The following is a 9,587-nucleotide window of genomic DNA, read 5'->3' as shown; positions in this document are numbered from 1 at the left end:
AAAAAAAAAAAAAAAAAAAAAAGAAAAAAGAAAAAGAGTAAAGTCTGAGGCCAGACTCCTTGAGTCTGAATCCGAGATCCCTCAATTTGATTCTAACTAGTAAAGCAACTTGGTACCGTGTGGCGAGTTACTTAAATGCTTTTTATTTCAGTTTGCTTACCTGTGAAATATGATACTGCTAATGACTCCTTCATATACACAGTCATGCCTCTCTTAACGACAGGGACATGTTCTGAGAAATGCATTGTTAGGTAATTTTGTCTTTTTTCTTTTTTTGAGATGGAATCTTGGTCTGTTGCCAGGCTGGAGTGCAGTGGCACAATCTCGGCTCACTACAACCTCCGACTCCCTGGTTCAAGAGATTCTCCTGCCTCAGCCTCCCCAGTAGCTGGGATTACAGGCACTTACCAGCACGCCCAGCTAGTTTTTGTATTTTTAGTAGAGACGGGGTTTCACCATGTTGGCCAGGATGATCTCGATCTCCTGACCTCATGATCTGCCCGCCTCGACCTCTCAATGGCTGAGCCACTGCACCCAGCCCCAGTAATTTTGTCTTCGTGTGAAAATCGTGGAGCATTCTCACACAAACTGCTATACAACTAGGCTGTATGGTATAGCCTATGGCTCCTAGGCTACCAGCCTATACAACGTGTTACTGTTCTCAATACTATAGACAATTGTATTTATATATCAAAACATATATAAACAAAGTAAAGGTACAGTAAAAATATGGTCTTATAGTCTTATAGGACCACCACACTATTAGGCAGTCCATTGTTGACCGAAACTTTGTTATGCCACGTATAACTTTATTTCTGACGCAGATAAAATGAGCGAATTCACATCAGTGCCTATAATTAAGTGTTCAACTAATGTTTGCTATTATTAGCACTCTCTGATAGAATGCAAATTATTTTGAATACAAGAATTTCATTTGTCTTAGCATCTTCAAGTTCACCTATGTTAAGTTGTAGTAATTGGATAACATTTTTAAACATTTAGGTGAAAGATCGGTAAACTTTAAGCCAGTTTACTTCTTGGAACTCTCATTATGTTACCAAAATATGTTTAAGGCCATCCCACGATTTGTCTATGTACTAGTGTACAGAAAATTTTCAAACTTGCTACATTTATGGTAAACAGTGATTAATATTTATTGAGCATTTACCAAGTGAAAAGCTCTGTTCAAAATATTTTATGTGGATAACTTGGTTTAATATGCACAATAGCTTTGAGATCAGTAGTACTGTCAGCATTCTTATTTTATGTAGAGGAAATAAGTGTGGGAAAGTCCCACAGCCAGTAAATGGAGAGTAGATTAGAACCAATGCAATTTGTCTTAAGAGCTTACATTCTTAAGGGAATTCTACGCTGTAAATACATTCTCCTCTAATCTTTGGTTTCAATCCTGAGATGCTGTTTCTGAATACCAAAACACAGAAACATTAAAAAAATTCCAAATCCAGTGGAATGCAGAATGCCAAGCTCATCGCTGCATTGAAGCTGCATCGGGTCTCAACTTGCCATAGCCTGTTTTGGGAACAGTGCTCCACGTGATAATGAACTGTGATCACTGGTTTCTGTTGTACTTGGATTTCTTTAAGTGTGCAGATGGTGTGGAGACCCCAAAGACAAAGTATTTTAAAGCTTATAAAGTAGGAAACACAGTGATTCAATTCCAAAAGCAATGCATTAGACATCTCGCATATCACCTGCTGCCCTAAATGCTGGCTTGTGTTGGGATGTCTTCCTGAAATACTGTCCCTGAAGCATAAAGTGGACATGAAAAAAAATGTAATCCCTGAGGTAAGTGAAGCACCCTGAACTTCTAGATGTTTCAATAAGACTACCCATGGTCTAGTTTTAAGTCTTGGTACCTGCTAATACGTAGAGAGGTTAATGTAGTAATTCATTGATAATAATAGCACATACCTGTGTCTTGCAATACGCTGTTCTTAAGCTTGATTTGAATTAATGAATTTAATCCTCATAACAAGTGTGTGATATAGGTATTCCTTTATTTTTTTGAGATGAAGTCTCACTCTGTCACACAGGCTGGAGTGCAGTGGCACAATCTTGGCTCACTGTAACCTCCATCTCCTCCTGGGTTCAAGTGACTCTCCTGCTTCTGCCTCCTGAGTAGCTGGGATTATAGGCATGTACCGCCACGCCTGGCTAAGTTTTGTATTTTTAGTAGAGATGGGGTTTCAACATGTTGGTCAGGCTGGTCTCAAACTCCCTACCTCCTGATCTGCCCCCCTCGGCCTCTCAAAGTGCTGGGATTACAGGTGTGAGCCACCACACCTAGCCTGATATACATGTTCTTATCATCCCTATTTTATCAGCTTGGAGAACTGAGTCACAGAGAGGTTAGGATTTCAAATCAGTCAATCTGGATCCCAAGTTCAAGCTTTAGCTACTAAGGAATACTACTTATCATTGTGTTTATCTATTGATAATAGCAGAGTTAAATATCATTTTATTAATTATGTAGAATCTCTCTTTGTTTCAGGACATTCATAATACATCCTTGCTGACAAAACACTACCCATGCCCACTATTTGGATGTAATTGTGTTCATACTTTTAAGCTTGTGAACTGGCTATCGAAATGTCATTCTCAAATATTATCCTTCCACTTTAGACTTGATTTCTTTTTTTTTTTTTTTTTGCCTTTAGGGATTAAAACTGAAACTACTCTGCTTCTCCTCAGTCCCCAGTAATAAACCACTGGCAGCAGCTGGTAACAAGCTAGGAGGAAGATGGGATTATGTGTGCAAGTCTTCATTGTTTGAGCAAGTGGTGAATGTGTGAGTTGTGAGCTTGGGGGCATAAAGAGCCTGGTGAAACATCTACTCCCAGACCATTAAATCTTGGGATGTGAGGGATATTAAAGATTGGATCGCCTGGCCATTCATCAGATGCTTAAAATTTGTGTCTATTTAATTGTTTTCAGTTTATACAACTTCTTAATAATATTTCATTAATCTTGGATAGATCTAACTTTGTTATTTTGAACTGAAATCGCTTTACTTTTAATTTCAGCAGGTCTCAGTTCTAAAGCTCCAGAAATCACATTAAAAAGTCTAATCTTCTTTCATGGCATATAAAGGCCAGTTATATGTCCAGTATGAGTCTTTACTTCTCAAGATCCTTGGACTCTCTGTGATAGGCCTTTGAGTGTCCTTATTACCCTGGTCATACTCATGTGTCAAATGATGTGTTGATGAGGATGTAAGCCAAGCAATACTGGTTTCAGTGTGGGAAATCTGTGTGGGTGTTTGATAGAGAATGCTCAGGATGAGCGATGACAGTGTGAATAAGAGAGACAATTGTTTGCAAGAGAAACTTAGTGGGTGAAACATAGTAAGTCTCATAGAGGTAGGATTGGTATCACCCAGAATTTATCTTCTGTACCCAAATTTGCATACTAGTTGCCATAATGAATAGTATACCTATTTACTGATGACAAATATGGTTTATTGAAAATAATATAAACTGTCCCATGGTGACCAGACAGCCTATATAATTATTTTATTAATAAATAAGAGCTATATCTAGTAAATTCTACTTCACTGTGGGTTTTTTCAATCCAATTTTGAACTTTACTGAAGAAAATCCCTTCATGCATTTTTATGATTTACTTCATGCATTTATGAAGCAAAAATACATGCATTCTTTTTCTATTGTCTAATTAAAGTAAAATTTAAATGCAATAAAATGCAGACATTTTAAACGCATAATTTATTGAGTTTTGATAAATGTAACTTATGTAACCAACACATTCATCAAGATGTGCAACACTCCACTTGGGAAAATTTCCTCATATCCCTTCTAGTCAGTGTCTTCCCCACCCATCCACAACCAATCATCTAGTTTTTGTCATTATAGATGTGTTTGGCCTGATCTTGAATTTCATATAAATGAAAATTTTCAGTATATACAATTTCGCAACTTCTTCCTAAACAGAATTTTTGAGATCTATCGTGTTGTTGTGTATCACTAGTTAATTATTTAAAATTGCTGAGTATAAAATCTATTGTGTAAGTATTCCATGGTGTATTTATTAGTTTTTATTTTGGTAGACATTTGGATTATTTCAGTTTTTTGCTAACTTGCATAAAGCTTCTGGAAATCTTCATGAAAAGTCTTGTTTGTTGCTGTTGTTGCTGTTGTTTTTGCTATGTTTTAACTTTTCTTGTATAAAAACCTCGGAGCAGAAGAACAGGGTCATAGTGTAAGCTCTTGTTGAGCTTTATAAAGAACCTGCAAACAAATTTGCAATCAATTTGATACTGTTTTAAGTGACATTTCTAGAAGTGTTATTTTCTAATCGTTTGTAACATAGTACACTCCCAAGGTATGAGAGTTGCAGTTGGTTCATATGCTAACCAATAAATAGTATTTTCAGTCTTTAAAAATGGAATTTCTCTGCATTATTTTAATTTTCATTTCCCTGATGACTAATGATGTTAATAACTTTTCATGTAATTATTGCTCACTTGTATGTCCTCTGTTCTGTTCAAATATTTTGCTTATTTTAAAATTTGTGTTATCTTTTTGTTATTGATTTGCAGAATGTGTGTTTATGTATATACATGTGTGTGTCTGTGTCCGTGTGTGTGTGTGTGTGTGTGTGTGTGTGTGTGTGTGTATGGCATATATATATGTTGGTTACTCCCAACTTCCCCCTTCCCTTATAGATTTTCCTGTTCTGGGTATGTCAACTAAATGGAGTCGTATAATATGTGACTTCTTTTGACAGTCTCCTTTCACTTAGCATAATGTTTTCAAGGTTTGCCCATGTAGCATGAGTCAATACTTTATACCTTTTTATGGCTAAATATTTTATTGTATGCATGTGCTATATTTTGTTTATTCTTTTTAATAATTTGATAGAGTTTGATTTGCTAGAATTTTATTCCTCTTAACACCTATGTGTGTGAGAATATTAATTTGCATTTTTTCAGTAATAGGTTTGTTAGATTTGTGACAGGTTTTATTTCTTCCTCTAGTTTAGGAAAGAGTTTGTTTAAAATTAGCATTCTTCTTTCTTTAATGTTTAATATATAGTTCAGCAGTTAAACCAACCAGGCCTCCAGCTTTCTCTATGGGAAGGTTTTAATTTACAAATTAAATTTATTTATCAGGCAGGATTATATGTATTTTCTTTACTTTTCCTGTCGATTTTTAGTTCATGCTTTTCAAGAAATTTATACTTTTACCTAATTTGAATATACTAACATAAGGGCATGTATAATAAATGCCCATAGAATCTATAATGACATGCCATCTTTTATTCCTAGTATTGGTAATTAGTGTTTTTTTCTTTTTTAATCAACAGTATCTGTGTTAGGGTTTAACAATTTTATTACTTTTTCTTTTTTACAAAAACAGTTTGGCTTTTAAAATTGCCATATTGTTTGTTTTATATTTTGTTGATATTTGCTCTTTATTACTATTATTATTATTATTTTATTTGGGTTTAATTTTCTCTACTTTTTTATCTTCTTACAGTAATCCTTAGATTATTACTTTTAATTTTTTCAAATATAAGAATTTTAATCATTTATTTCTAATACGTAGTCAAACTGGATCATACAAATATAGAGTGATTTGCTTCCATGAACACACATTTTCAGATATTACCTAATGTCCCCTGTTATTTCTTCTTTTCCTTGGGTGATTTACAAATGAGCTGTTTCGTTTCAAAATATTGAAGATTTTCTTCATCTTATTAAATTTTAATTCAATACCATTGTGGTCAAAGAACATATGTTATAAAATTTCAAGATTTTTAAATTTATTGATATTTATTATATGGTATATCATTCATGAATCTTAAACATTTTTAGCATTTGAAATGAATGTTTGTTCTGCAATTGTTGCAGTAGTATTCTGTAAATATCAATTAGGTTAAAATAGTTGAGATAGTGCTTACGTCTTCTACTTACCTACTGATTTTTTGAAAATCCTCAATGAACTTTAGTTTTTAGAGAGTTTTACATTCCCAGTAAAACTGAGTGGAAAGTACAGAGAGTTTCTATATACATCCCTGTCCCCAAACATAGAAACCTCCATCACTATCAACATCTCCCAACACAGTGGTACATTTGTTACAATCTATTGACACATCATTATTAACCCATATTCATAGTTTACATTATGGTTCTCAGAGAGAGTTTTACATTCTATGAGGTTTGAAAAATGTATAAGATATATACACCATCATAGCATCACACAGAATTATTTCACTACCCTAAAAATCCTCTGTATTCTACATTTATCCCTCTCTATCCCTACTGCTTGATAACCACTCATCTTTTTACCATTCCCATTAGTAACATTGAGCCTGTTTTCATATACCTATTGACCATTTATATGTCTTCTTTGGAGAAATGTCTACTCAAGTCCTTTGCAAATCCTTAAAATATTTTAAAAATTGAGTTATCTGTTGTTTTGCTATTGAGCTGAAGAGGTTCTTTATTTATTTTGGAATTATCTCCTCATCAGATATATGATTTGCCAATATTTTTTTCTCATTCTTTAGGTTGGCTTTTGTCTGCTGATTCTTTTCTTCTCAGGGCAGAAGCTTTTTAGTTTGATATAATTCCATTTGTCTATTTTTGCTTTTGTTGTCAAATTCATGAAATCCTTGTGAAAAGCGATATTATGAACATGTTCTCCTATGATTTCTTATAAGAATTCTACAGTTAAAGGCTTTAATCCATTTTGAGTTTTTGTTTATGGTGTAATATAATGGTTCAGTTTCATTATTTTGATGTCAATACTCCATTTTCCCAACACCATTTGTTAAAGAGACGATTGTTTCTACATTTTGTAGTCTTGGCACTTATGTCAAAAATCATTTAACCAATATATATGTGGGTTTGTTTCTGAACTCTTTATTTTGTTCCATGGATCTATATGTCTGTCTTCATGCCAGTAACACATTGCATTGATTATGTTGCATTGTAATATGTTGAAGTCAGAAAGTGTGAAGTCTCCAGCTTTATTCTTCTCTCTCAAATCATTTTAGCTATTCAGTGTTTTGTTGCTGTTGTTGATTTTTGGTTCCATATGAATTTTAGGATTCTTTTCCATTCCTACAAAAAATGCCAGTGGGATTTTGATAGCAGCTACATTAAATCTTTAGGTCCCTTGGGTGGTCTCAACATAGTATTAAGTTCTCCAATCTGTGAACATGGGATGTATTTCCATTAATTTTTGTCGTCTTTAATTTCTGTCAACAAAGTTTTGTAGTTTTTAGTGTACACCTTTTTACCACTCCAGATAAGTTTATTCCTAAGTATGTTATTATTTTTAATGCTATTGTAAATGGAATTACTTTCTTAATTTCTTTTTCAGATTATTTGGTATTAAGGTATAGAAACACAAATGATTTTTGTTTGTTGATTTTCTATCTTGCAACTTTGCTGAATTTGTTTATTAGTTCTGCTTTTCTGTTTGTTTATTCTGATATGCGCTCTAAAATTTCGTCTACATATCATCATGTTATTTGAGAACAGAGATAATTTTACTTGATCCTTTCTGATTTTGATGTATTCTATTTATTTTTTCTTGCCTTATTACTCTAGCTAAGACTTCCAGTACTATTTCAGTTAAATAGAAATGGTGAGACTGTGCATTTTTGCCTTCTTACAGAACTTAGAGAAAACATTTTCAATCTTTTACCACTAAATATTATGTTCTCTGTTGGCTTTTTATATATGGTCCTTATTATGTTGAGTTAATTTCCTTCTGTTCCTAATTTGTTTAGTTTTTTTTCCCCATTTATTTATTTTATTGCATTTTAGGTTTTGGGGAACATGCAAAATTGTTGCATAGGTACACACGTGGCAGTGTGATTTGCTGCCTTCCTCCCCATCACCTACATCTGGCATTTCTCCCCTTGCTATCTCTCCCCAGCTCCCCACCCCCCACCGTCCCTCCCCTATATATATTACCACCTGGTAATAACATATGATTCTTTCAGTGTGCTGTTGAATTTGATTTGCTAGCATTTTGTTGAGAATTTTTACATCTGTATTCATCGGGAATATAGGCCTATACTTTTCTTTCTTTTGGTGTTTTTGTCTGTCTTTGCTAACAGGGTACTGCTGACCTCATAAAATGAGTGTTAAAGTGTTTCCTTCTCTTCAATTTTCTGAAAGAGTTTAAGAAGGATTAATATTATTCTTCGTTAAATGTTGTGTAAATAGAATTCAAAAATAAAGCCATCTAGTCATGGGCTCATCCTTTTTGGGAGACTTTTAAAATGCTGATTCAATCTCTTTATCTGTTATTGCTATTGTTTTTGATGTCTGTGGCATCAGTTGTAATGTCACCTCTTTTGTATCTTTTTTTAGACTTACCTGTTTTTTTCTTTTCATAGCCTAGCTAAAGGCTTGTGGATTTTCTTTATCTTTTCAAAACACAATTCTTAATTTTGTTGATTTTTTCTATTGTTTTTCTACTGGTATTTTATTTATTTATACTTTAATCTTGATTATTTCCTTTCTTTTGATAACTTTGGGCTTAGTTTGTTATTCTTTTTCTAGTTATTTCAAGTATACTGTTAAGGTTTTTATTTGAGGGTTTTTTGTTTGTTTGTTTTTGTTTTCCTGTTGTAGGCATTTACTCATATAAAATTCCCTCTTAGGACTGCTTCTGATGCATCCCATACATTTTTGTATGCTGTGTTTTTATTTTTATTTGTCTAGCAGTATTTTTAAGTTTCCCTTTTGGCTTTCTGTTTGACTCATTGGTTGTTTATCATTCAAGAGTGTGTTATTTAATTTCCACATATTTGTGGATTTTTAAGTTTTCCTTCCGCTTTTAATTTCTAGTTTCAATCCATTGTGATTGGTAAAGATACTTTGTATGATTTTAATCTTCTAGGAGCTCAAACAACCCTATAGGAAATAATCTCCTTAAATTTGTTAAAGCTTCTGTTGTGACCCAATATGTGATCTGTCCTGGAGAATGTTTTGTGTGCACTTGAGAAGAATGTTTATCTTCTGCTATTTGATAGAATGTTCCTTCCATGTCTGTTAGGTCCATTTGATAAATAGAATTGCTCAACTCTTATTTCCTTATTGGTCTTTTCTCTGAATGTTTGGTCCATTATTGAAAGTGGAATATTGCAATCTCCTACTATTATTGTGTTACAGTCCATTTCTCCCTTCAGTTCTATCAATGTTTGCTTCCTATATTTGGTTGCCTATATTTTGGGTGCATATATATTTATGATTGTTGTCTCTTCCTGGTAAATCAATACTTCAATCATTATATAATGTCCTTCTTTGTCTCTTATGACAGCTTTTTACTTGAAGTCTATTTTGCCTCAAATAAATATGGTTACCATGATTCTCTTTGCTTATCATTTGCATGGAAAATCTTTTCCATCTCTTCACTTTTGGTCTAGGTGTGTCCTTAAATCTAAAGAAAGTCTCTTGTTTACATCTTATAGTTGGATCTTTAAAACAAAACCAAAACACACATTCAGCCACTCTATGTCTGTTTATTGAAGAGTTTAATTTAATCGATCTATATTTAAAGTGATTTCTGATAAGGAAGGACTTACTA

The 9,587-nt window shown here is 33.3% G+C and overlaps 1 protein-coding gene and 1 long non-coding RNA gene across 3 annotated transcripts in view; one reads left to right on the top strand and one right to left on the bottom strand.

The window, feature by feature from the left end:
* FGF12 (fibroblast growth factor 12) overlaps positions 1-9,587 on the top strand; it is a 577,089-nt gene that overhangs the window by 158,610 nt on the left and 408,892 nt on the right. The window lies entirely within an intron of this gene.
* Positions 4,178-9,587, bottom strand: part of LOC119470891 — a 46,878-nt gene continuing 41,468 nt past the window's right edge. For both annotated transcript variants that reach the window (XR_005199860.1, XR_005199861.1), the window contains one exon: positions 4,178-4,209. This is a non-coding gene — a long non-coding RNA (uncharacterized LOC119470891). The remainder of the gene's footprint in view (positions 4,210-9,587) is intronic.

The sequence above is a fragment of the Cebus imitator genome, unplaced genomic scaffold (assembly GCF_001604975.1).
Source record: "Cebus imitator isolate Cc_AM_T3 unplaced genomic scaffold, Cebus_imitator-1.0 Scaffold43, whole genome shotgun sequence".
NCBI classification, from domain to species: Eukaryota; Metazoa; Chordata; class Mammalia; order Primates; family Cebidae; genus Cebus; species Cebus imitator.
This window is presented reverse-complemented; position numbering and strand designations above follow the sequence as displayed.